The sequence below is a fragment of the Panthera tigris genome, chromosome B1 (assembly GCF_018350195.1).
Source record: "Panthera tigris isolate Pti1 chromosome B1, P.tigris_Pti1_mat1.1, whole genome shotgun sequence".
Classification (NCBI taxonomy): Eukaryota; Metazoa; Chordata; class Mammalia; order Carnivora; family Felidae; genus Panthera; species Panthera tigris.
In genome coordinates this window covers 131,810,681-131,837,699 of record NC_056663.1, presented here as the reverse complement: position 1 = coordinate 131,837,699, position 27,019 = coordinate 131,810,681, and the positions used below count along the sequence as shown (strand labels likewise).

The 27,019-nt window shown below is 37.7% G+C and overlaps 1 protein-coding gene and 1 pseudogene across 1 annotated transcript in view; both read right to left on the bottom strand.

Moving 5' to 3' along the window:
* Positions 1-27,019, bottom strand: part of ABCG2 (ATP binding cassette subfamily G member 2 (Junior blood group)) — a 131,160-nt gene that overhangs the window by 80,848 nt on the left and 23,293 nt on the right. The window lies entirely within an intron of this gene.
* LOC122238081 lies at positions 368-5,936 on the bottom strand (annotated as a pseudogene).

The following is a 27,019-nucleotide window of genomic DNA, read 5'->3' as shown; positions in this document are numbered from 1 at the left end:
CATTACTGATCTTAGTGAACTCACCTAATCTTGTAAAAGTGGGTTTTAATCTTTAATCAAATATTTTTAGATATTATGTAGCTGGGTAGTTTCAGGGTCTCAAATGCTGAAGTAGTGCTGAAAATACAAGTCCTCAAATATCTCCATCATCTTTTTCATTTTCTCATGGAAAATGGAAAATTACAACATTTCACAAGTTAGAAAAAGATATGCTGAGCCTCAATGTAGATATCGACAACTAGTGGCCAATCTTCATTTCATTCATATTCTCCTTTTCTCCCCCTTTCCCACAAATTATTTTGAAACAAATTTCAGATAGCAAATAATTTTATTCATAAGTATTTTCATACATATTTCATAAATATTTTCATAATGTGCCCCCCAACCCCAAACACACAGAGTATGTTTGGAAATGTCCAGTAGTCTTTTTGTGGTCGTGATATCTGAGAGTTGCCATTGTCACACAATGATCATAAGCCAAGGATGGAAAACATCCTGTAAAATAAGCAACAGTGTCACAGCCAAGAAATCATTGCCAAATCCAATGTCATAATGATTTTCACCTATGTTTTCTTCTAAGGTTTTACACTTTTAGCTCTCAACATTAGGTCTTTGATCCATTTTGAGTGTTTTCTGTTTATGGTATAAGGAAAAGATCCAACTTCATTCTTTTGCATGTGGATATGCAATTTTCCCAACACCATTTCTTGAAAAGATTATCCTTTTCCTATTAAATTGTCTTTGTACCCCTGTTGAAAATCAGTTGACCATATATACATGGGTTTATTTTGGGACTCTTTATTCTATTCCATTGGTCTATATGTCTGTCCTTACACTCATGATTATAGGAGCTTTGTAGTGTGTTTTGGAATCACAAAGTGTGAGACTTCTAAACTTGCTCTTCATTTTCAAGATTACTTTGGCTATCCAGGGTCCCTTAAGATTCAGATGCATTTCAAGATGGGTTTTTTCTACTTCTGAAAAAAATGCCACTGGGATTTTGATAATGATTACACTCAATCTGTAAATAATTTTAGGTAGCACTGTCATCTTAACAATATTAAATATTCCAATCCATGGGCACAGGATATCTTTCCATTTGTTTATGTTTTCTTCAATTTCTTTCAGCAATCTTTTGCAGTTTTCAGTGTATAAGTCTTTCACCTTCTTAGTTAATTTTATTCCTAAGTATTTTATTGTTTTTTATACTATTGTAAATGAAATTGTTTTCTTAATTTTCTTTTCAGATTGTTTATTGCCGCAGTACAGGAAAGCAAGTAACTTCTGCATGTTGATTTTGTAGCCTGCAACTTTGCTGAATTTGCCTATCAGCTCTAACAATTTTGTGTGTGTGTGGAATCTTTTGGGTTTCCTATGTATAAGATCATATACCATCTGTGAACAGAGATAATTTTACTTCCTTTCCAATTTGGATGCTTTTCTTTTTCTTGCCTAATTGCTCTGGCTAAAATGTTGAATAGATGTGGGAAAAGCAGGCATCTTTGTTTTGTTCCTGATTTTAGGGGAAAAGTCTTCAGTATTTCACCACTGACTATGATGTTAGCTATGAATTTTTTATATATGGCCTCTATCATGTTGAGGAAGTTTCCTTCTATTCCCAGTTTATTGAGTGATTTTTTTTATCATAAAAGCATGTTAATTTTGTGAAATATCTTTTCTGCAAATATGTTTGCTATATGAGATGATCACACAGTTTTTTGTTTGTTTGTTTGTTCTAATAATGTGGTATAGTACACTGATTGTTTTTCATGTGTTGAACCATCTTCACATTCCATGGTTAAATCCCACCTGGTCATGGTTTATAATCCTTTTAATAAGTTTTGAATTTGATGTGCTATTATTAAGTTAAGAATTTTTGTGTCTATATTCACAAAGGATAATAGTCTATAGTTCTTTCTTTCTATTGTGTCTGTGTGTGGCTTTGGTACCAGGGAATGCTGACTCCACAGAGTGACTTAGGAAGTGTTCCCTTCTCTTCAATTTTTTAGAAGAGTTTGAGAAGGATTTGTGTTAGTTCTGAAAAGATTTGGTAGAATCTATCTGTAAGCTAATTGGTCCATTGTTTTTCTTTGTTGGGAGGTTTTTACTACCAAGTCCATCTCCTTGCTGGTTGTAGATCTATTCAACTTTTCTTTTTTTTTTTTTTTTTTTAAGATTTTATTTTTAAGTAGTCTCTACACCCAACATGAGGCATGAAGTCACAACCCAGAGATCAAGAGTCACACACTCCACCAACTAAGCCAGCCAGGAGCCCCTCAGCTCTTCTATTTCTTCATGAGTTGGTTTGGCTGATTGTATGTTTCTGGGAATTTGTCCCTCTTATCTAAGTTATCTGATTTGTTGTTGGACAATTGTTCATCGTTTTCTTTTATAATATGTTTTATTTCTATAAAATCAGTAGCAATGTCCCAACTGACGTTAATAATTTGAGTCTTCTCTCTTTTTCCTTAGTCAATCTAGCTAAAGGTTTGTTTGTTTTATACTTATAAACATACCTATAAAACTTGTTTTAGTACTTAGTCCATGACTTTATAACTGCTTAGTTAAATATTTGCCTTAAAAGAGTGTGAACTACATTTTAAGGCCAGTTTCTAGCTTTATAAGAGGTACTCAACAAATTCATTGTTAAATGAACAAAAGAGGTAAGTTTAAAGGAGTGTACAAAAGGAAATGTATACAAATCATATGTGCAAAGGAGGCATGGGGTGGTTTGAGGTAAATGTGCAAAGTTGGCCCTTCTATACTGAACACAATACAATTTCCTTAACAGCATGAGTTTTTTTTTATTGTTGTTATTATTTAAACAACAGCCAATGAGGTGGACTTCTATTATTAAAGCCTGGTTCCTACAGAGTTCTTCCTCACTTCTCTTTAATGTCTAAATTTCTTTATCATGAGCCAGCAAATAAAACCCCAATCTTAACAGGAAATACTGACTCTCTCTCTTTGTACTCCTGCCTTAGCTAAACTCAATGACTCCTGATGTTTTTGTTTATCTTCAATTTAAGCTCCGCCTCCAGTGTTCCATAAAACCTTGCATACAGGCATTGCAATTAAGCTATTGAGTTTATTTACAAAGTTAGAAGGACATTTGGTTAATTGTAAGATCCCTTTCAACTCCACCAGTCAGTGATTCTGCCGGAGATGAGCTATTCAGCTTGCTGAGTTTAAAATGCCACTGAAATGCTCACTAGCAGTGGGTTTCAAATTGTGGTCTGACAATCCTAGGATAACACAGAGAGGCTTCAGGAACTCCACAAACCATTTATGTAAATGTTGTTTTTAAAATATTTTAGCCATTTAGAGAAAATATTTGCAAATCATATTTCTGATAACTTGTGTCCATAGCATGGATTTTTTCTTCCCAAATAAATAAATAAATAACATGCATATATTTTCATTCCATCCTGTAGTGAAACTAAAAATGTAAATGGGGAACCTAAGTGTCTGACCATTGTTTTTGGCTCAGGTCATGAACTCACCATTTGTGAGATCCAGCCCACTTCTGGGCTCTGTGCTAACAGCACGCAGCCTACTTTGGATTCTCTCTGTCCCTCTCTCTCTTTGCCCCTTCCCTGCTCTCTCTCTCAAAATAAATAAATAAACATTTTTTTTTAATGTAAATACTGCATATGTCTTTTTTTTAAACACGTGTACTATAGAACAACTTGTATCCAGAATTTATAACACAACTCAATATCAAAAAATTAACCTAGTTTTAAAAATAGGCAAAAGATTTAAGTAGAAATTTCAGCAAAAATATATGAATGGTCAATAAGCACATGAAAATATGCTCAACATCATTAGTCATTATGAAAATACAAATTAAAGTCACAGTGAGATACCACTTCCTACCCTAAAATGGCTATAACCAAAGACAGACAATAACAAATGTTAGCAAGAAATGTGGAAAAACTGGAATTCTCATACATTGCTGGTAGGAATGTAAAATGGTGCAATTACTTTGGAAAATAATTTGGCAGTTTCTTTTTTTTTTCTCTTTTAATTTTTAAATGTGTATTTATTTTTGAGAGATAGACACAGAATGTGATGGGGAGGGGCAGAGAGAGAGGGAGACACAGAATCTAAATCAGGCTCCAGGCTCTGAGCTGTCAGCCCAGAGCCCAATGTGGGGCTTGAGTTCATGAACCACGAGATCATGACCTGAGCTGCAATCAGACGCTTAACTGACTGAGCCACCCAGGCTCCCCCATTTGGCAGTTTCTTAAAAAGTGAAACATAAATTTACCATATAACTCAACAAATTCACTCCTAGGAATCTATGTGAAAGAAATAATAACACATATTCACACAAAAGCCTGTAAACAAATGTTTACAGTAGCATTATTCATAATAGCCCAAAACTGGAAACAACCTGAATGTCTATCAACTTGCTAGAAGATGAACAAAATTTGTTGTATCCATACAATAGAACCCTATTCAGGAATAAAAATGAATGATTCATGCTACAAGATGGATGAACCTCAAAAACATGATAAGTGAAAGAAGCCAGGGTAAAAAGAGTATAGGATTCCATTTAGCAAAATGCCTAGAGAGGGCAAAGCTGTAGAGTCAGAAAGTAAGTTAGCAGTTTTCTGGGGCTTGGGGTGGAAAAGGGGAATGACTGCAAATCAGCTTCAGGAATTTTTTTTTAAGTTTATTTATTTATTTTGACAGAGAGAGAGAGCAGGGGAGGGGCAGAGAGAGAGACACAGAGAAAGACAGAAAATCCCAAGCAGGCTCTGAGTTATCAGTGCAGAGCCCGACACGGGGCTCCATCTCACAAGCGTGATCCATGAGATCACGACCTGAGCAGATATCAAGAGTTGGACACTTAACCAACAGAGCCATCCAGGCACCCCAAGGAAGTTTTTTGTTTTTTGGTTTTTGTTTTTTAAATATACTTCCTATAATGCATTTGGCATTCTCAGTTACATCTTCTGTATATTGGCTCAAAAGAGCCCACCCATAAACCTGCGTCAGTCCATAGTCCAATTTGAGATTTGTTTCCACATCCAAAGTAGATTTTGACTGTGCCAATGGGGGACTCTAAGAACCATGGCAACCTGTGCCCCACTGTCATCAAGTTCCCAACACACTTTGATCAGTGCATAAATCCTTCAGTTCCAGCTAGAGAAGGGGGGCTGGACTCCTGCCCTAGGCCTGTTCATTCTTTTTTCTTTTCTTTCTTTTTGTTTTTAAGCATTTTGTTAGCATTAAGAACCTCCCTCCACATACTGTCCCCTCCACATACCCTTAGTCTTCTCCTCAGCTCTTCTGCTGAAGAATTTGGCCTTCATGATGACAGGCTGTTTTGGGAGCTTTCCTGTCCCCAGAATAGCCTGATTGCATCACCTCGATGATGGCAGCAGCTCCAGTCTTGTTTTTGGCAGCATTTACATGTGTCTGCTCACTAAACAATGTCCACCATTTATCAAGATTGACAGTTAGGCAGAAGCTCTGCTTCCTCTTTAAGTGGTGATGCCTCATATCAACTTTCCCAAAGTAACCTGGGTGGTAGCTGTTTCAGTCGATCTGGTGGTGATGCATGCCACCGGCATTACACCAGCCTCTTGGTGAGTCCCAGTGCTTGCAGGTACGGCAATGGCAGTGGCTCATGTGGCTCTGAAGTTTCTGGGTCTTCCTCTGTCTGAATGGCTGTGTGGAAAACGGTGCTTAGTGAGAAGGCCAGAGGGAGGTGGGGCAGGGGATGAAGCCTGATGGTGTTCAAGGGGCCTGTAGACCTGGGGAGGGAGGATCTGCCCTGTGGCCCACTCAGCAAAGCTGATATTAGGGATTGGCCCCAGGGCTGTTTGGCCTCATCAGGGCTATGCCAGAGTGCACCAGCCTGCCAGTCTCTGAGGTCTGACAGGGTCTGAACATGCAGCCTCAGGCTCCTAAGCCCAGGCCAGCCCCCTGCCCTGAGGCCCACTGTGGGAGATAGGTGTGGGGCGGGGGGCGATGGTTGGGGTGCAACCTGAGGAGTAGAGCTTGTGGCCACACCAGCAACCAAGCAGGGGCACATTTAGAATCCAGGCCTGTTTGTTCCTGAAAGGATAAAAGTATGGGTAGGGAGGTGGTACTGAACGCATTAGGTGAACATCAATCCACACTGCACTGCAAGGGGGCCTTTCCTCTTGGCCCCCATTTCAGCAACACAGTCTTGCAACATGGGGTCAGCCACAGAGAACTTTGTGATCTCCACTGCTGGCCCTCCCAGACAACTGGCAGGACTCCCTCATTTGCTAGTCAAGGAAGAAGCCTCTGTAGTCTCACTGGGCTTTTGACCTTTATATGACTTCTCCAACCTACCATACTAGTAGGCCATGGTACAGGTCATATAACCCACTGCCCATGGCCACTAAACACTTTATGAATGAGGTCTGTTTCTCTTCCCTAGGGCCTGGTCCCTACTTGCTTAGTCAGCCTACCAGAGAAGTGTCACCTGAATTTTTTTTTGAAAGAGCATTGTCACTTTAACACCTCCAGGAAAAGGGAATTTTAAATCCCGTGGAGTTAATCTGCCAAAAAGTACTAGGCGGTGTTGCCTCTTTTACCAAGAGACAAACAGGCTGCCTTCTGTAGCAGTTTTATAGGAGCAACAAGTGTTCTCTCAGAAACAAACACTACTAGAGTTTGTGAAAGACAGCAATTATTCTTTGACTACATATGGGATTCTGTGTGTGAACCCACTAACAGAAGTTTAAGCATCATAACTGGTGGGGTGCCTGGGTGGCTCAGTCAGTTGTGCCTGTGACTTTGGCTCAAGTCATGATCTCATGGTTAGTGGGATCAAGCCCCACATTGCGCTCTTTGCTGATCATGTGGAGCCAGCTTGGGATTCTCTGTCTCTCTCTCTCTCTGCTCTTCTCTGACTTGTACTCTCTCTCAAAAATAAATAAATAAACTTTAAAAAAAAGTATCATAACTGGCAAGTACATCCTCAATTTTGTTGGGATTGTAAATCTCCCGTCTGGTGGATGTCAAAGGCCATGGAGAATGTCACCTGCAACTTGCCAATCCATAAGATATCATTAAACTAAAAACATTGGACATCAGAAGAATTATCCTCTGATACCATAGGAACATTCCAGTTCAACATGTAGTATATAAATATATAGAGAAGTATTTCCTTATTTATTTAAAACATTTTAAGGGGCACCTGGGTGGCTCAGTCGGTTAACTGTCTGACTTCGGCTCAGGTCATGATCTTATGGTTCATGGGTTTGAGCCCCACATCAGGCTCTGTGGTGTCAGCTCAGAGCCTGGAGCCTGCTTCAGATTTTGTGTCTCCCTCTCTCTCTGCCCCTTTCTACTCGTGCTTTGTCTCTCTTCCTCTCTCAAAAATAAATAAACATTAAAAAATGTTTTTAAACATTTTAAGAAATTATACAAAAACATATAGTGCCCTTTCACATACTATCTTTCACATACTAAACTTTGGTAAGTTTAACATATTGGAAGCATACAAGCTAATTTATGTATGTTTATATGTATTTCAGAATAAGTCTTCTCTTGTCATCTCTGTTTAATCAAAGAAAATCATAAAATTATTAAGATGATGAACGCAATACAAAAACCTGAAACCATGTCCAACTACTAGTCTGTAAATCAGATTTTTCTCAATAGTGTACAACCAAAACAAAATCAAAAATAAGTTTATTTCAGAGGCTTCCTGCAACTATAATAAACTCTCTTTTCAACAGCCTTGTGTTCATCAAAAATACTATTTTCACTGACTCCATAATAAGTAAATTCTATAAATTTTAACATATAAATAACAATAAATATATTTTTATATACTGGAGTTTATTTTACAAGTACTATATGGACTCTCAACAATTCTTGGACTGTTTTATCACCCCATTTGTGCTAAATACATTCTTTATTCTGATAGGTTATTATAAAACTAGTTATAAATGATTTAGTTTTAGTTTTGACCTGTTAATACAGGTGATTGTGAAAAAAAATTTTTATAGCATTTATTTTTAATTTTTAAAAAGGTTTCTATTGTTAAAATAAAAGAAATCTGAATTCTCTGGGCCATAGGTGGTACAGAAAGATCAAGCTCAACTACATTTTTACTAGAAGGGTGAATAGAAACAAGTTCAGTTTGAAAGGACACCTTATTATTGTCCTCTGAGGCTGCCATGAAGGTGATGGGATCGTACTTAGACAACAAAGGTTTAACTTCAAAAAAACATTTAAAAAAAACGAGGTATTCCATTTCCTCCTTGATCCAACATTTCATAGTAACCTAGAGTATTCTTACTGCCTTCCTCTTTCCTTTTAGTTAGAATTCAAACATGATGAGTGGAATCCCTGTGGCTAGCTTGGACTGTGAAATGACTTTGAGAGTAGAAGCCATATATGACAAAGAAAAAATGTGGGTTCTTTGAAACCATGGACTTTTTTTTTAAGCTTTTTTTTTTTAATGTTTGTTTTTGAGAGAGAGAATGTGAGCAGGGGAGAGGCAGACAGAGAGGGAGACAGAGGATCCAAAGCAGGCTCTGAGCTGACAGTAGAGAGCCTGACACAGGGTTCAAACTCACGAACTGGGAGACCATGACCTGAGCTCAAGTCAGATGCTTAACCAACTAAGCCACCCAGATGCCCCTGAAACCATGAACATTATACTATTTCTGGAATGCCCACCTCAAGATGTCTTCAACATGAGAGATAAATAAGTGTCTATATTGTTTATACCACTATCTTTCAGTTAAACTTAATCCTATAAGTATACTGATATCAGAGTGTTGCAGATAGAGGGAGAGGTCTGCACGAAAGTTCTGAGACAGGAAATGCTTGGCATCTTCAAGGCATAGCAACGTTAGAGTGTCAATAATGAGAGGGAAAATGGTAAAAGATTGTGTAGGGCTTAGTGGCTTATTGGTACTTTGAGGTTGTATTTAGATGTGGAAACGCATCAGAGGGTTTCAAAAAGAAAAGTGACCTGATTGATTTTTATTTTAAAAGAATCTCTTTGTAAAGAAGAGAATGATGCTAACATATAAGAATCCTCATGGTGGTGCATAAGCATTTATTACAATATTCTCTACACTTCTTTTATATACGTAATATATTCTAGTTTATAAAATTTCATAGAAAACTTTTCACAATCATCTTTGTTAACTGGCCAAAGCTAAAACTGAATTATATATAACTTTATTTACAATAACTTACCAGAATAAAGAATGTGTTTAACACAAAGAGTTTCTTCTTTATAGAAACTAAAAAACAGATAGTCCAAGAATTGTTGAGAGTCCATATAGTATATGCTGGGCTCAGAGAGCTCTGCTTTTGAATCCTGCTTCAGGGTTTTACTAACTGGGTGGGTGATCTTGATTAAATCACATGACCTTCCTAATCTACCAAAGTATAATCATCTTTATCTCTGAGGATTAAGTGTTTAGCATAGTTCCTGACACAGAAGAATCATCCCATAAATGGTGTCTTTATTAGTAGTAATCACAATTATTAGACTAATAATAACATTGGATCAGAACAGTGTGAAATTTCCAGTCCCTAGAGAGGTTTTTCTTTATTATGGGTAGAGACAGCTCACACAAAATTTTCCATTACTTGGATGACAAAGCTCTTAAATGTGCCCCATTTTCTCTACTCTGATATCTAGAAGGGCCCACTTGGAGATTTGAGTTTCTAAATCATAGAATGTCCATAAGAAAATCAATTGTAATTCTAATTCATACCTCAATTTCTTGTGAACTTATTATGAATCAGCAACTTGAGCCCATCAGCACAAGCACACTGAGAAGATCCAGTTTCTAGACCCAAGTAGGTGAGGCCCAGCCTCTTAACTAGGTTGATGTTATGTCAGTAAGACATAAGCACTTGAGCAGCAATTGATCATTTGAGAACTAATTCACACATATAAACAAACATGGCTGTTGAGGACAGAATTTGGTAGTTAAAACCATTCAAGCAGACTTCCAATGGCCAGTCAGGCACATAAGGACCTTGGACTCCTTTAACACCAAATAAAAAGTTGAACAAACTGAAAAATCAATAGCTTTTCTTAGCTCTGTCAGAGAAGTGAGGACAAGGAGCAAACTGCTTCCCTTAAAATGGGAGACAGACAGGTGAATAGAGAATCACAACTTAATAGGACAAAAACTCACAAACAAAAACTCTGGGAAACCAGTGCCAAGGTAAGAAAACCTGAATTGCAATTGATAAATTGCTGGTGGACAGGTCTATGAGCTAAAAACTCCAAGAGGATCACCTCATTTTTGTGGGTTTTAGCTCCTGAAGTTCTACCAGGTGCTCACAGTCAAGATCAGAGAAAAATCCCCCTCAGCTTCCCGTAGGAAGAGGAAACAATTTTGAAACAAACCAGAGCATTCTGTTCTTAACAAAGCCTGTCTTCAAGAGATACTATTTTATCAGACCCTAACCACCTATTAGGGTTTTATCAAAGTTTAAAATTACCTAGGAAGAGATAAATAACCAACTCCAGCCCCCTCTAGCCATCTTGTCTTCTCTAAGGCTGGGTGGTAGGGACTGAGAAGCACTTGTGAAGTTCAAACTAAGAGCACAGGCTCACTAAAAGACAATCGTAGGACTACAGAATGCTACCCCTTGTCCCACACCTTACCAACAATGCTGTTTACCAGCATTCCTTTTACCCAGTATATAATGTCTGGCTTTCAACAAAAAATTAAAAGGCACACAAAAAGGCAAAAAACACCATTCGAAGAGACAGAGCAAGAATCAGAACCAGTCTTAGATATGCTAGGGAGGTTGGAATTATCAGATCATGAATTTAAAACAACTATGATCAATATGATAAGTGTTCTAATGAAAAAAGTAAAGCTGAAAAAACAAGTAGGTAATGTAAACAGAGATGAATATTCTAGAAATTTAAAAAAAATGTTAGGGAATAAAAACACTGTAACAGAAATGAAGAATGCCATTACTGGGCTTATTGGTAGACTGACCACAACTGAGGAAAGAATCTCTTGAACTTGAGGATATGTCAACAGAAACTGAAAGCAAAGAGAAGAAAGAGAAAAAAAGGAACAGAATATCCAAAAACTGCGGTGTAACTATAAAAAGCATAGCATACACATAATGGGAATACCAAAAGGAAAAGGAAGAGACAATGACACAAAAGCAATACTTGAAGCAATAATGACTGAGAATTTCCCCCAAATTAAGGTCAGACAGCAAACCATATGTCTTAGCTGTCTGCTACAACAAATTGCTATAGACTGGGTGACTTAAACAGCAAAAATTTCTCTCTCAACGTTCTGGAGGCAGAGAAATACAAGATTAAGGTGCCGGCAGATTTGGTTCTGGTGAGAGCCAGCATCCCAGTGTGTAAATGGCTGTCTTCTTACTGTATCCTCATATGGCGGAGAGTAAGAGCAATCTCTCATGTCCCTTTTTATAAAAGCACTAATCCTCATTCATAAGGGCTCTACTCCCATGACCTAATTACCTCCCCAAAACCCCACCTCTTAATGTAATCACATGTGGGTTAAGATTTCAACATATGAGTTCTAGGGGAAACACTAACATTCAGCTTATAACACCACAAAGCCACAAGAAATGAAGAGAACACCAGGCAGGATAAATACCAAATAAAATATGCCTAAGCATATCATATTCAAGCTGCAGAAAATAAAAGGCAAAGAAAGAATCTTGTAAGAAGCCAGAAGGAAAAAGCACCTTTTCTACAGAGAAGCAAAGATAAAAATTATGTACAACTTCTCTGAAACCATGCAAACAAGAAGGAGGTAGGGTGAAATATGTGAGGTACTGAAAAAGAAAAAACACAAAACAGTAACCTAGAACGCTGTACCCTGTAAAATCATCCTTTAAAAGTGAAGGAGAAACAATTTCTCAAACAAACATTGAGGGAATTTGTTTCCAGTTTACCTGTCTTGCAAAAAAAAAAAAAAAAAAGTGTTAAAAGAAGTCCTTTAGAGCGGCACCTGGGTGGCTCAGTCGGTTAAGCACCTGACTCTCCATTTCAGCTCAGATTTGATCTTGGGGTTGTGAGTTCAAGCCCTGCATTGGGCTCCAACCTGGGCATGAAGCCTACTTAAAAAAAAGAAGAATTTCTTTAGAGAGAAGGAAATTGATATAGATCACAAATTTGAAGGTGACCACTAAAAAAAGTTGTTTAAAAAGACATAATTTATATACTAACAAAGGAGAGAAAATATAATTATATAAAATGTTCAATTAAAGCCATAAATGCCATAAATGGCAGGGGAAAAAAGTGAAAGACAAAAATGGGAACAAAGAACAGGGCAATAAAAAGAAAACAATAACAAATAAGATACATACTAATCCAAAAACAGCAATAATCATTTTAAGATATCAATGGTCCAAATACAAAAATTAAAAGATAGAAACAGTCAAAGTGGTTAAAAAAAAAAAAAACAAGCCCCAACTACATGTTGTCTAAAAGAAAAATCCCCACTTGAAATATAAAGATACATAGAGATGAAAAATAAATGGATAAATAAAGATATACCATGCTAACACTAATCAAAAGAAAGTCAGATTACTTATATTGATTTCAGACAGAGCAGATTTCAAAGCAGGAAAAATTATCAAGGATAAAGAGGGACATTAGATAATGATAAAGGGGTCAATTCTCCAAGAAGACATAACAATCTTTAATGTGTACGCACCTAACAACAGAGCACCAAAATACATGAGGAAAAACTGATAGAACTGAAAGGAGAAATGGATGAATCCAGAATTATACTTAGAGACTGTAATACCCTTTTATCAGAAATGCACATATCCACAAGGTAGAAAATAAGTAAGAATGTAGTTAACAGCACCATCAATCAACTGGGTATAATTGACATCTACAAACTACTTCTTCCAACAACAGCAGATTACACATTCTTCTTAAGCTCATAGGGAACAAACACCAAGATAGACCACATTCTGGGTCATAAAACACATCATTAAAATTTTTCAAGAAAAGGGACACCTGGGTGGTTCAGTCAGCTGAGCATCCGACTCTTGATTTTGTCTCAGGTCATGATCTCATGGTTGAGATCAATCCCTGTGTTGGGCTCCACACTGAGCATGGAGTCTGCTTGGGATTCCCTCTCTCCCTCTCTCTTTGCCCCTCCCCTGCTCATGCTCTCTCTCTTTCTCTCAGAATACATAAATAAACAAACATTAAAAAAAATGTTTTTTTTGTGGTGTCTAGGTGGCTCAGTTGGTTAAGCGACCAACTTCAGCTCAGGTCATGATCTCGCAGTCCTTGAGTTCAAGCCCCATTTGGGCTCTGTGCTGACAGCTCAGAGCCTGGAGCCTGCTTCAGATTCTGTGTCTCCCTCTCTCTCTGCCCCTCCTTTGCTCACACTCTGTCTCTGTCTCTCTCTCAAAAATAAATAAACATTTAAAAAAATTTTTAATAGTTTTTTTTTCCACAAAAACAAATCATACAATGTATGCTCTCAGATCATAATGGATTTGAACTAGAAATTAATAAAGAAAGACAACTGGAAAATCCCAAAATATTTGAAGACTAAATAACACTTTTAAATTACATGTGGGTCAAAGAAGAAATTTCAAGAGAAATTTAAAAACATTTTGGGCTAAATGAAAATGAAAATACAACTTATCAAAACTTATGGAATGAAGCAAAAACAGTGCTTAGATGAAAATTTACAGCATTAAATGCATATATTAAAAAGGAAAAAAGATATAAATTCAGTCATCTGTTTCAACCTTAAGAAATTAGAAAAAGAAGAGAAAATTAAATACAAAGTAAGCAAAAAGAAAAATAATAAAATTAGAGCAGAAATAATGAAATTGAAAATAGGAAATTGATAGAAAATTAATGAAGGACAAAAAAGCTGGTTCTTTTAAAAGAACAAAAGGGTTTATAATCCTTTAGATAAGCTAACTAAGAAATAAAAATAAACAGAAATGACACAAAGCATTAACATCAGAAAGGAAAGTGTGAACATTACTACAGAACCCATGGATATTATGTAAATAATAAAAGATACTCTAAACAACTCTCTGCCTACAATTTGATAATCTAAATGAAATGGACAAATTCCATAAAAGACACAATCTGCCAAAACTTACCCAAGAAGAAATAGACAATTTCAACAGGCCTATATCTTTAGAGACACTGAATCAATAACTAATAATTTTCAAAAGCAGAAAGCCCCAGGCCCAGGTGGGTTCATTGGGTAATTGCACAAAACATTTAAGAAGGAAATATACCCATTCCCTACAATCTCTTTCAGAAGATAGAAGCCAAGAGAATAGAACTGACCCTTGACCTTCAAACATGGGTTTGAACTGCAGGGGTCCACTTGTACATGGATTTTTTTTTCAATAAATACAGTATTATAAGTGTATTTTCTTTTCTTTATGATTTTCTTAATATTTTCTTCTCTAGCTTACTTTACTGTAAGAATACAATATATAATGTTATTAGTAAGGCTTCTAGTCAACAGTAAGCTATAAACAGGCTTAAAAGTAAGTTTTTTTAATTTATTTTTTATTTAAAAAATTTTTTAATGTTTATTTATTTTTGAGAGACAGATTATGAGCGGGAGAGGGGCAGAGAGACAGGGAGACACAGAATCTGAAGCAGGCTCCAGGCTCTGAGCTGTCAGCACAGAGCCCGATGTGGGGCTTGAACCCACAAACCGTGAGATCATGACCTGAGCCGAAGTCGGACGCTTAACCAACTGAGCCACCCAGGCGCCCCCAGTAATTAAGTTTTTTAAGGAGTCAAAAGTTATACGTAGATTTTCAACTGTGCAGTGAGTTGGTGCCCATAGCCCGCACATTGTTCAAGGGTCAACTGTCCTTCCAAACTCAGTCTATGAGGCCAACATTACCCTAACACCAAAACCAGACAAAGATATTACAGGAAAAGAAAATAAAACATTACAAGAAAATACAAAACAAGAAAAAAGACCAATATGTCTCATGAATATAGAGGCAAACGTCTTCAACAAAATGTTAACTGAATCTAACAATGTATAAAAAGAATTATACACATTTGGATCACGTAATATACATATGACCCAAAAACAAAATAAAACAAAACTTACTACAAGTCTATAGTAATCAGGACACTGGTAGTGGAGAAAAAAATAGTCAAATAAATTGTTCATGGAACAGAACAGAGAGCCCAGAAAGAGACCCACACAGTCAACTTATCTTTGACAAAAGAGCAGCAGCAGTACAATGGAGCAAAACTAGTCTTCAACAAATGGTGCAAGAACAAATGGACATCAACATGCAAAAAAATGAATCTAGACACAGACCTACACTCTTCACAAAAATCAACTCAAAATGGGTAATAGACCTAAACAGAAAGGGCAAAACTAAAAAACTCTTGGAAGATAACATAGAAAAATGTAGGTGACCATCAGTATGGTGATGACTTTCTAGACATAACACCAAAAACATGACCCATGGAAGAAATCATTGATAAGTTGGACTCTATTAAACATTAAAAAACGTCTATTCTGCAAAAGATACTGTGAAGAGAATGAGAAGACAGGCCACAGACTGGGAGAAAATATTTGCAAAAGATCTGAAAAAGCATCAGAATATACAAAAAACTCTTAAAACTCAACAATAAGAAAATAACCTAATTAGAAAATGGGCCACAGATCTAACATCTCACAAAAGATATACAGATAGCAAATAAGCCTATGAAAAGATGCTCCACGTCATATGTCATTATGGAATTGCAAATTAAAACAATAATAAGATAGCATCACACACCTGTTAGAAAGGCCAAAATTTAAAATACAGATGACACCAAATTGTCTCTGGTGAGAATGCAAATACACATAGCCACTTTGGAAGACAGTTTGGTGGTTTCCCACAAAACTAAACATCCTCAGGGTGCCTGGGTGGCTCAGTTGGTTAAGCATCCAATTTTGGCTCAGGTCATAATCTCATGGTTTGTGAGTGCAAGCCCCATGTTGGGCTCTGTGTTGGGTTCTGTGCTGACAGCTGGGAGCCTGGAGCCTGCTTTGGATTCTGTGTCTCCCTCTCTTTCTGCCCTTCCCCCACTCATGCTCTGTCTCTGTCTCTCAAAAATGAACAAACGTTAAAAAAAAATTTTTAAAAAGAAAAGTAAACATCCTCTTGCTACAGGATCCAGTAAGCGTGTTCATTTACCTAAATGAGTTGAAAACTTAGGTCCTCACAAAAATCTGAACACGGATATTTATAGCAGCTCTATTCATAATGCCTAAACTTAGAAGCATCCCCCAAAATGTCCCTCAGTAGGTTAATAGATAAATAAACTGTGGTACATCCAGATAATGGCATATAATTTGGCACTAAAAAGAAATGAGCTATAAGGGTGACTGGGTAGCTCTGTTGGTTAAGCATTCGACTCTTGGTTCGGGCTCAGGTCATGATCTCACTGTGGGTTCAAGCCCCGTATCAGGCTCCACGCTGACAGTGCAGAGCCTGCTTAGGATTCTCTCTCTCTCTCCCTCTCTCTTTGCCCCTCCCCCACTCATTAATTCTCTCTCTCTCTCTCTCAAAAGTAAATACACTTAAAAAAAAGAGAGAGAGAGAAAGAAAGAAAGAAAGAAAGAAAGAAAGAAAGAAAGCTACCAAGCCATGAAAAGACATGGAGGAAACTTAAATGCCTATTAAAAGAAGCCAATCTGGTTCCAAATATATGACATTCAGCAAAAGGCAAAACTGTGCAGACAGTTAAAAGATCAGTGGTTGGAAAGGTAGGAGGTAGGAGAGAGTGAAGGATAAACAGTTAAGTTACAGAGGATTTTTAGGGTAAGGAAACTATTCTGTATGATACTATAATAGTAGATACACATCACTGTATACTTGTCAAAATCCATAGAACTTTCAACAGTGGGAGTGAACCCTAATATAAACTGAGGACTTTGGGTGATAAGTGATAATGCTGTGCCAAGGTATGTTCATCACTTGTAAGAAATGTACCACTCTTTTTTTTTTTTAATGTTTATTTATTTTTGAGAGAGACAGACAGAACAGAGTGTGAGCAGGGAGGGGCAGAGAGAGAGAGAGAGAGGGAGACACAGAATCTGAAGCAGGCTCCAGGCTCTGAGCTGTCAGTACAGAGCCTGATGTGGGCCTCAAACTCAAGAACTGCGAAATCATGACCAGAGCTGAAGTCAGATGCTTAACTGACTGAGCCACCCAGGCGCCCCAGAAATGCACCACTCTTAATGGGTATATTGGTAGTGTGGGAGGCTGTGCATGTGTGGGGGCAGAGGTTATGTGGGAACTCTCTGCATTCTCTGTCCCGTTTTGCTGTGAATCTAAAACTGCTCCAAAAAAAATAGAGCCTATTCAAAGGGAAAGGAAGACATACAAGCATTTAATGAAGAGACATGTACAGGTAAACAATAACACTAAACGAGTATGACGCAGAAATCATGCAGCAAGACTGCCAGGCTTTAGCTACCCGTCTTGCTCATCATGGTTTGCGACCTTGGCCAAATTCTTGCTTTCCTCATCTGTCAAAAACAAAGGACATTTATCTCCTAAGTTGCTGGGAGGAAACAATGAGTTAAACCACGAAGTGTGTGGCAGTTAGTAAGTATACAATAAATGTTAGTTATTATTAATATTAAAAGAACAAAATATCAACACAATATTTTATAAAGTCTATCATGCCAGGAGATGTATCTGTCTGCTGAGGGGGGAAATGTTTAGATTTTCTCAATATAAGACAAGTATGGGCCCTAAGATATGACTGAAAATAGCGTACAGGAGCACCTCGGTGGCTCAGTTGGTTAAGCGTCAGACACTTGGTTTTGGCTCAGGTCATGATATCATGACTTGTGAGTCTGAGCCCTGCACCAGGCTCTGTGCTGACAGCATGGAGGCCTGCTTGGGATTCTCTGTCTCCCTCGCTCTCTGACCTTCCCCCACTCACTTACTCTCTGTATTTCTCTCTCAAAATAAATAAATAAATAAACATTTAAAAAAAGAAAATAGCATATAATGACAAAATATGATCTATAGACCAGATAATCTCTTTTGATATACTTAATTAAACAAGGCTATTTGGTGATATTGTTATAGTTTTAAGTAGAGTCATCCTTAAAATATGGAGAAATACCATATACAACTATAAGCTTCAGGTTGAGGAGATATAAGACTGAAAATTGAGGGAGATAAAGATCACTGCATAACATGAGGCAAAATGAGATTTTTGCAAATAAGATGTCAAACATCCTTGGATGTTTGGCAGGACATATCTGCCACATGACCCATTCTTTCTTTTTGAAATTGAGTAATGCATTTTGTATACCCAATGTTAGACTGCATTAAAATCCATTATTCTGATTTTTTAGTTTCTTCTGGTATTTTTTTCTAGAATTTCAGAAGGTACAAAAAAGGAAACAAGAGAGGCCACAAGAAAGTTACAATAGGCAGGGCAGTCAGACAGCTCAGAATCCACAATAGACCAGGGGTTCTTATATCTTGACCTGCATCAGAATCACCTGGAAGCTAACAAGAATCACAGAGTCCCAGCTTCTTTGAAGCAGGAAGAGGTCTAGGCCTTTGTAGTTTTACCAAATTCCCCAGGTGATTGTGATAGGGACCCAAGTTTGATCTAGACCCTGTGACCTCTCCCTTGCTACTCAGGGACCAGAGAGAAGTGGCAGGAGTATCACCTGGAAAGCTGGTTAGAACTGCAGAGTTTTGTGCTCCACCCTAGATCTACAGGGTTAGAATCTGCATTTTTATCAAGATCCTTAGGTGATTTATATGCACATTAAGGATTGAGAAGAACTGGTTCTCAACCTGTCTGCACTTTGGAATCTCCTGGAATAAAACTCTCCTTGTTTTCCCTTTTCTCTTTCACTACCACCCAAATTCCTTAACCCTCAGAGGGTAGTTTCCACTTAAATGTCACTTTCATGAAACTGGTGTTCAGCCAAGTACCAATACAGTGAGATTCCATTCATAACCAATGAAAATTTGATTTAAGAGATTGTATAGCAGGTTATTCAAGAACTAGAGAAGTGAGAACAGAAGGAGGGATGGAACTGACTAGAAGATGAAGATGTGAAAGAACTGAGGGGCGGGGCACCTGGGTGACTCAGTTGGTTAAGCTACCGATTCTTGGTTTCAGCTCAGGTCATGATCTCACAGTTTGTGAGTTCAAGCCCTGCAATGAGCCCTGCATTGGGCTCCTCGCTGATAGCTTGGAGCCTGCTTGGTATTCTGTCTCCAGTTCCCTCTCTCTCTGCCCCTCTCCTGTTTGTGCTCTCTCTCTTTTTATCTCTCTCTCTCAAAGTAAATAAATAAGCAACAAAAAAAATTTTAAAAAGAAAGGAAGAACGAAAGAACTAAGGGTAAGACTAGAGAAAGGGAGCATTCTCCTGTTCTTGTAGGTTTTGTGAAGTTAACAACTGCATTCTAGCAACCAGAGTCAATGATCCAGGGCTATAGCTAAGTGATAACCATGGCTGGTTTCCAAAGAAAGCTGTAGTTAACAAACTGTAGGACTGTTGCTTCAGAGTGGTTTCATTAGAGCATTTCAAAACTGGAGCTCCAAAATAACTCGAGAGCTACACCTAAGAAACGAGGTTTTCTTTAAATTTGAGAAAGAAGAGTAACTAAATGTTATTGATGGTATCAAAATAAAATTTGATATCATCGGCACAAGGATCATGTCTACAGATGACCCTGAGATACTTATTCTCTATTTTCACACAAGAAAGTCTTAAAATAGCGCTGGACCAAAGGTTTTAGTTCCAAACCTGAAGAGGTTTGGTTCCAAACCCTCTAAATACAATGATTTCCTTGTAATCACTTTGCAAATCTTCTCTTTCCTCTTCTCTATTTCTCTAGTTTTCTTCTTCTTCAAGTAAGAAAGAATTTTGTTTCTTCTAAAAAAGCCCACATCCCCCACCTAGAAAAGAATTTAAGCAAAGCAGTCCCCTGCTGCAAGAATAACAGGTATGTAAAATTAACTTTATTTGGTTAGCGTAGCATTTGGACACAGAGAATGATTTTGCTACAGATGTTCAACAGTCAACAGCCTGGGCATAAATTTGCTCACCCACAGTTGCCACATGGGTCCAGGTGTTTGTAAAAGTTTCGTACATACTCAGTATATTTTGGGTTTTGCATCATTTGGCCTCGCTTGGCTAAGCAAGAAAGCATCATTTTATTTTATGTGTTCTGTTGCCTACAGATAAACGGGGTAGTTGACAGTGCTTTGAAGGAATAAAGGGTTTCAGTTGCTTTTTGTAAAAGGGGATTAATTATTCACTCCATCAGAGGGATTCATTGCATTGTTTTAGAGGCATTGGCTGTGAGGATTAGGATGCTAACAGGAGTACTTGATTTCAGAATCAGAGGAGTGGGTTCTGCATGGAAATAGACTTGAAATCCAGGCCCTAAGCTGCTACAATATTTGTCAGTTAAAATCAAAAAATGTTTGAGAAGCCCACAAAACAGGAAGCCCAGGCTGGCCTGAACAAAGCTACCCAGCCTCTTAAGAGTACTGCCAATTCTTTGTTTTGGCTTTGCTTTCTTTAAAGCAGCTTCCTCCTTGGCCAGGAGCTGTTCATCCTTTCCTGAAGCGTATTTACCAGCAGTGACACATCAAAAAACATGCAAAAAATTCCTGTAATTGTGTTTCCCTTCACTTGCACTGGCAGAGTATTTGACAACCTGTCCTCTGTCCTGAAGGACAATCTGTTTGTCTTGAGCTCTTCTCTACAAAATGGTTGAAACGTCTTCCAAAGCCCCCAGCCGACTGCAACATTCCTGTTCATCAGCACACTCATTATCCCTCTAGGTATGGGTTGCTTAACTCTCACGAGGTTTATTTGGAAAAGCCAAGATTCTAATCTTAAAATACATAAGAGTTAAACCCCCAGGAATAACGTGTTCCAAAAACATTGTGAGTTGCAAATATTCTTTTCTGTCTTTGAAAAAGTACACTTTTGTCCACACTACCTTCTGATGTAGACACTGATTCCAGCTCACTTGGTGTAAAAAAAAAAAAAAAAAAAAAAAAAAAATTACAACAAAACAAAACTAAAAATATAAACAATCTATAGATGTATACTTCATTCTGAAAATGGACCCTCCTCTCTTACTTTCATAAAGACACTCTTAGCCCTCCTTATGTAGTCACCATCCTATGACTTCTTCCTTTACAATGTCTAAGGAATCTCTTTCCATAACCTCTGATCTTGTGGCTTAGCCCTTTCTTATGTTGTATCTGTTTTCTAACTATTCTCTGCCAACAACACTTACTCCTCCAATCCAACCTAAACCATCCTACTAGCCCTTGTCCCGAGTATAATCTTTATTCTAGAATCACCGAAGTCTTTCTTTATAACACTGCCTGTTGAAAAACCATTCATTCTTTTCCTTACTAAAAGAATCAAGTCCAGGGGCACCTTGGGTGGCTCAGTCGATTAAGCATCCAACTCATGATTTCGGCTCTGGTCGTGATCTTGTAGTTCATGAGTTTGAGCCCCACATTGGGCTCTGTGCTGGCAGCGTGGAGCCTGCTTGGGATTCTGCCTCTGACCCTCCCTTGCTCTCTCTCTCTCTCTCTCAAAATAAATAAATAACTTAAAAGAAAAAATTTTAAAGACATTTTTTAAAATAAAAGAATCAAGTCCAAACTCCTGAGCCTGAGAAGCAGGACCACCACAACCTGGTGTTAGGAGGCTTCTCCCTGCTCTTCTTTTTTAAGAGGATGAGGTGGCCATGCTAGAGGGTCAACATGATCTCAAACTCATGCATCTTATTTTCTGACTTCCCTTCCTTGGCTCATACTCTTGCTTCTCATGCCTTTCCCCACCCATCTTCAAATTCTAAATATTTTTAAAGCCAAGACTTTCTAAGACTAACCTTCTCCATGAAGCTTTATTTGACCAGTATAGCCTACAGTGGTCTCCCCCTACTTTGAGTTCTTAACACTTTTCTCACTTCCATTCATTTGGCAATTTATCACTTACTGCTTCTTATGTCTCCAGAACCACTGCCTCATATTATCATTTAACTTTGAGATGTTTACATCTTAATGCCCTAAGTAAATCAATAGTTCCTCTGTTACAGGAGGGTGGGAGAGATGCTGGTCCTTGTCTTGTGGAGTCAAAGACTGAATCTCTCAAATAGAGAGTGAGCAAAGTGATAGAGTTTGTTGAGGGAAAGTATACAGCTCTCAAGAGTGAGAGGGGTCCCAACTGGGTTGCTGCTGAGGATTGTTGTCTCTGACTTTTTACTGGGAATTTATAAGAAAGTTTGTGAGACTCCACTCAAGGCACCTTGCCCAGGCAGGTCTGGAATGCGTTTATCCTTCTGCTTCTCCCCAAGCCCCACTCCTGCTTTAGCTTTCCACTTGCAGCTGAAGCCTTATCTATCCCTGCCTAATGTTAACCCTTTCCCCATTCACCTCCATTCATTCAACAAATATATAGTAGGTTTACTAAATGCCAGGTACTATGCTAGGTATGGGGGGGAAATCTCTATTTTCTCCTTATACTGTAGTGTTGTTTTTTTACGTTTATTTATTTATCTTTGAGAGAGAGAGAGAGAGAGAGAGAGAGAGAGAGAGAGAATGAGCACACAGGTCGGAGAGGGGCAGAGAGAGAGAGAAGAGAGAGAAAGGGAGACACAGAATCTGAAGCACCAGGCTCTGAGCTGTCAGCATAGAGCCTCACATGGGGCTCAAACCCAGGAACCATAAGACTATGACCTGAGCTGGAATCAGCCGGTTAATTGACTGAGCCACCCTGTTGCCCCTATAGTGTTGTTTTTTTAATGCATAACAAGTAGGTTTCAGGCATGACTGTTCTACTAGAGACCCCTGCCACACTCTTCATCATCCAATGGAGAAATATGTCAAGGGTATTAAAGAATATTAAAGGACTAGTCTTTATTAGCTTTTCCTGGGTCTTTAACACCATAGAGTTACCAGCTGTTACATGAATTCAACTTGACGCCCTACCTACTTGATGCTTTTATAGATCACATTTTATTTTAATTTATTTTATTTTGAAGTTCATTTATTTATTTTGAGGGGGGGAGGGGCAGAGAGAGAGGGAGAGGGAAAAACCCAAGCAGGTTCCACATTATCAGTGTGAAGACCAACTCGGGGCTCAATTTCAGGAACCACGAGATCCTCACCTGAGCTGAAATCAAGAATGAGACGCTTAACAGACTGAGCCACCCAGGCGTCCCTAGAAATCACATTTCAATATCACCATCAGAAGCAGATTCTGCAAGATGATGTGATACGGTATACTATCAAATGGTATACATAGGGCTGGATCTTAGGCTCCTTCTTTTTAACTGAAATCTTAATAATATGGAGCTATGGACTGTTTGAACAGATGCCTTTCTGCCATTGAGACTAGGAGGGCAAGCAATCTGCTCCAGGCTGATGAGATATATTAAATTTGAGGGTTTTTTGAATCCTGCTGATGGACATCTTTGTGAGCTGTAAAGCGTATTCAGGTTCACCTGGGTTTTAGAAATTAGTATTTGACGATTAAAGTTACAAATTTCAGACTCTAGTTTTCCTCAAGCCCTTAAATTCAGGTTACAAATACTATTTCTCTATTTCTAAATCTAGCACATTTTATTATTCACTTCTAAGAGATCTTTCAATATTTGATCTAATTTATAAACTTAGTTAATTAATATACTTCCAAACATTTAAAACTGCACTTGGAAGAAAAATATACCCTTTCCTTAGTGTTTTGGGGGGGTCCCCTATATTCAGAGATTCATGGAAGGATTCTGTATTCATGGAAGGATTTACAGAACTCAGTATATAGTTCTACTCACAGCTAAGATTAATCACAGCAACATAGCATGGATATACACTTAGGTAGATCATAAGGAAAAGACAAAGTCTGCAAATATTTTCTCCCAGTCTGTGGTCTGTCTTCTCATCCATTTGATATTGTCTTGTGCAGGACAGACATTTTTAATTTTTATGAATCCCATCTTATCAATGATTTTTCTGATAAGTCATGCCTTTGGTGTTATATCTAAAAGGTTATTGCTATATCCAAGGTCACCTACCTTTTCTTCTGTTATCTTCTAGGAATTTTTTGTTTTTCATTTAGATCTATGATCCACTTTGAGTTAATTTTTGTGTACGGTGTAAAGACTTTATCTAGATTATTATTTTTGTGTGTGTGTGAAGGTCCATTGGTTCCAGCACCGCACTGTTTACTAAAGACTATCTTTGTTTGTTCCATTGTATTGCCTTTGTTCTTTTGTCAAAGATCAATTGACTATATTTATTTGGTTCTCTTTCTGGGCCCTCTATTCTGTTCCATGATCTATTTGTCTATTCATTCACTAATAATACCACACTGTCCTGATTACTGTAGCTTCATAGTAAATTTTGAAATCAGGAGTATCAATCCTCTTACTTGTTCTTTTTCTTCAATGCTATGTCAGCTATTCCGGGTCTTTTGTCTCTATACAAACTTGAGAATCAGTTTGTCGATAACCATAAAATAACTTGCTTGGATTTTGATTGCAGTTGTATTGAATCTATAGCTCAAGTTGGGAAGAACTGACATCTTGATAATATTGGGTCTTTCCATCCATAAACATGGAATATTTCTCCATTTATTTAGTTATTCTTAGATTTCATTCATCAGACTTCTATAGTTTTCCTCATGCAGATTTTATTTATATTTTGTTAGATTTATACCTAAGGACTTCATTTCGAGGTTGCTAATGTAAATTGCATTTTGTTTTTAATTTCAAATTCCACTTGGCTGTTGCTGGTAAGTAGGAAAGTGGTTGATTTTTGTAGATTAACCTTGTATCCTGCAACTTTGCTATATCACTTATTAGCCCTATGAGTTTTTGTTGTTGATTCTTTGGATGTTTTGCGTAGACAATCATATCACATGCAAACAAAGACAGTTTTATTTCTTCCTTCCCAATTGGCATAACTTTTATTCTTTTTCTTGTCTTATTGAATCATTAGAACTTCCAGTATGATGTTGTAAAGGAGTGGTGAGAAGGGACATCCTTGCCTAGTTCCTGATCCTATTGGGATCTTATTCTAGTTTCTCATGATTAAGTATGAAGTTCGCTGTAGGCTTTTTGTAGATGTTCTTTATTAAGCTGAGGAAATTCTCTTCTTCTTTATTTATTTACTTTTAACTTTATTTTTTATTTTTTAAGATTTACATCCAAATTAGTTAGTATATAGTGAAGCAATGATTTCAGTAGATTCCTTAATGCCCCTTACCCATTTAGCCCCTTCCCCCTCCTACAACCCCTCCAGCAACCCTCAGTTTGTTCTCCATATTTATGAGTCTCTTTTGTTTTGTCCCCCTCCCTGTTTTTATATTATTTTTGTTTCCCTTCCCTTATGTTCATCTGTTTTGTCTCTTAAAGTCCTCATATGAGTGAAGTCATATGATTTTTGTTTTTCTCTGACTAATTTCACTTAGCATAATACCCTCCAGTTCCATCCACATAGTTGCGAATGGCAAGATTTCATTCTTTTTGATTGCCGAGTAATACTCCATTGTATATATATACCACATCTTCTTTATCCATTCGTCCATTGATGGACATTTGGGCTCTTTCCATACTTTGGCTATTGTTGATAGCACTGCTATAAACATGGAGGTGCATGTGTCCCTTCAAAACAGCACACCTGTATCCCGTGGATAAATGCCTAGTAGTGCAATTGCTGGGTCTAGGGTAGTTCTATTTTTAGTTTTTTGAGAAACCTCCATACTGTTTTCCAGAGTGGCTGCACCAGCTTGCATTCCCACCAACAATGCAAAAGAGATCCTCTTTCTCCACATCCTCACCAACATCTGTTGTTGCCTGAGTTGTTAATGTTAGCCATTGTGACAGGTGTAAGGTGGTCTCTCATTGTGGTTTTGATTTGTATTTCCCTGGTGATGAGTGATGTTGAGCATTTTTTCATGTGTTGGTTGGCCATCTGGATGTCTTCTTTGGAGAAATGTCTATTCATGTCTTTTGCCCATTTCTTCACTAGATTATTTGGTTTTTGGGTGTTGAGTTTGATATGTTCTTTGTAGATTTTGGATACTAACCCTTTCTCTGATATGTCATTTTCAAATATCTTCTCCCATTCTGTCGGTTGCCTTTTAGTTTTGCTGACTGTTTCCTTCGTTGTGCAGAAGCTTTTTATTTTGATGAGGCCCCAGTAGTTCATTTTTGCTTTTGTTTCCCTTGCCTCCAGAGACATGTTGAGTAAGAAATTGCTGCGGGCAAGATCAAAGAGGGTTTTGCCTGCTTTCTCCTCAAGGATTTTGATGGCTTCCTGTCTTACATTGAGGTCTTTCATCCATTTTGAGTTTATTTTTGTGTATGGTGTAACAAAGTGGTCCAGGTTCATTCTTCTGCATGTCGCTGTCCAGTTTTCCCAGCACCACTTGCTGAAGAGACTGTCTTTATTCCATTGGATACTCTTTCCTGCTTTGTCAAAGATTAGTTGCCCATACATTTGTGGGTACATTTCTGGGTTCTCTATTCTATTCCATTGATCTGAGTGTCTGTTCTTGTGCCAGTACCATACTGTCTTGATGATTACAGCTTTGTAGTATAGCTTGAAGTCTGGGATTGTGATGCCTTCTGCTTTGGTTTTCTTTTTCAAGATCGTTTTGACTATTCAGGGTCTTTTCTGGTTCCATACAAATTTTAGGATTATTTGTTCTAGCTCTGTGAAGAATGCTGGTGTTACTTTGATAAGGATCACGTTGAATATGTAGATTGCTTTGGGTAGTATTGACATTTTAACAATATTTGTTCTTCCTATCCAGGAGCATGGAATCTTTTTCCATTTCTTTGTGTCTTCTTCAAGGAAATTCTCTTCTATTCCTATACTGAGAGTTTGTGATCATGAATGAGTGTTGGATTTTGTCAAATGTTTTTTGTGCCTCTATTGATATGATCATGTGATTTTTCTTCTTTAGCCCTGTGATGTGATGGGTGACATTAATTTATTCCAAATGTTAAACTAGCC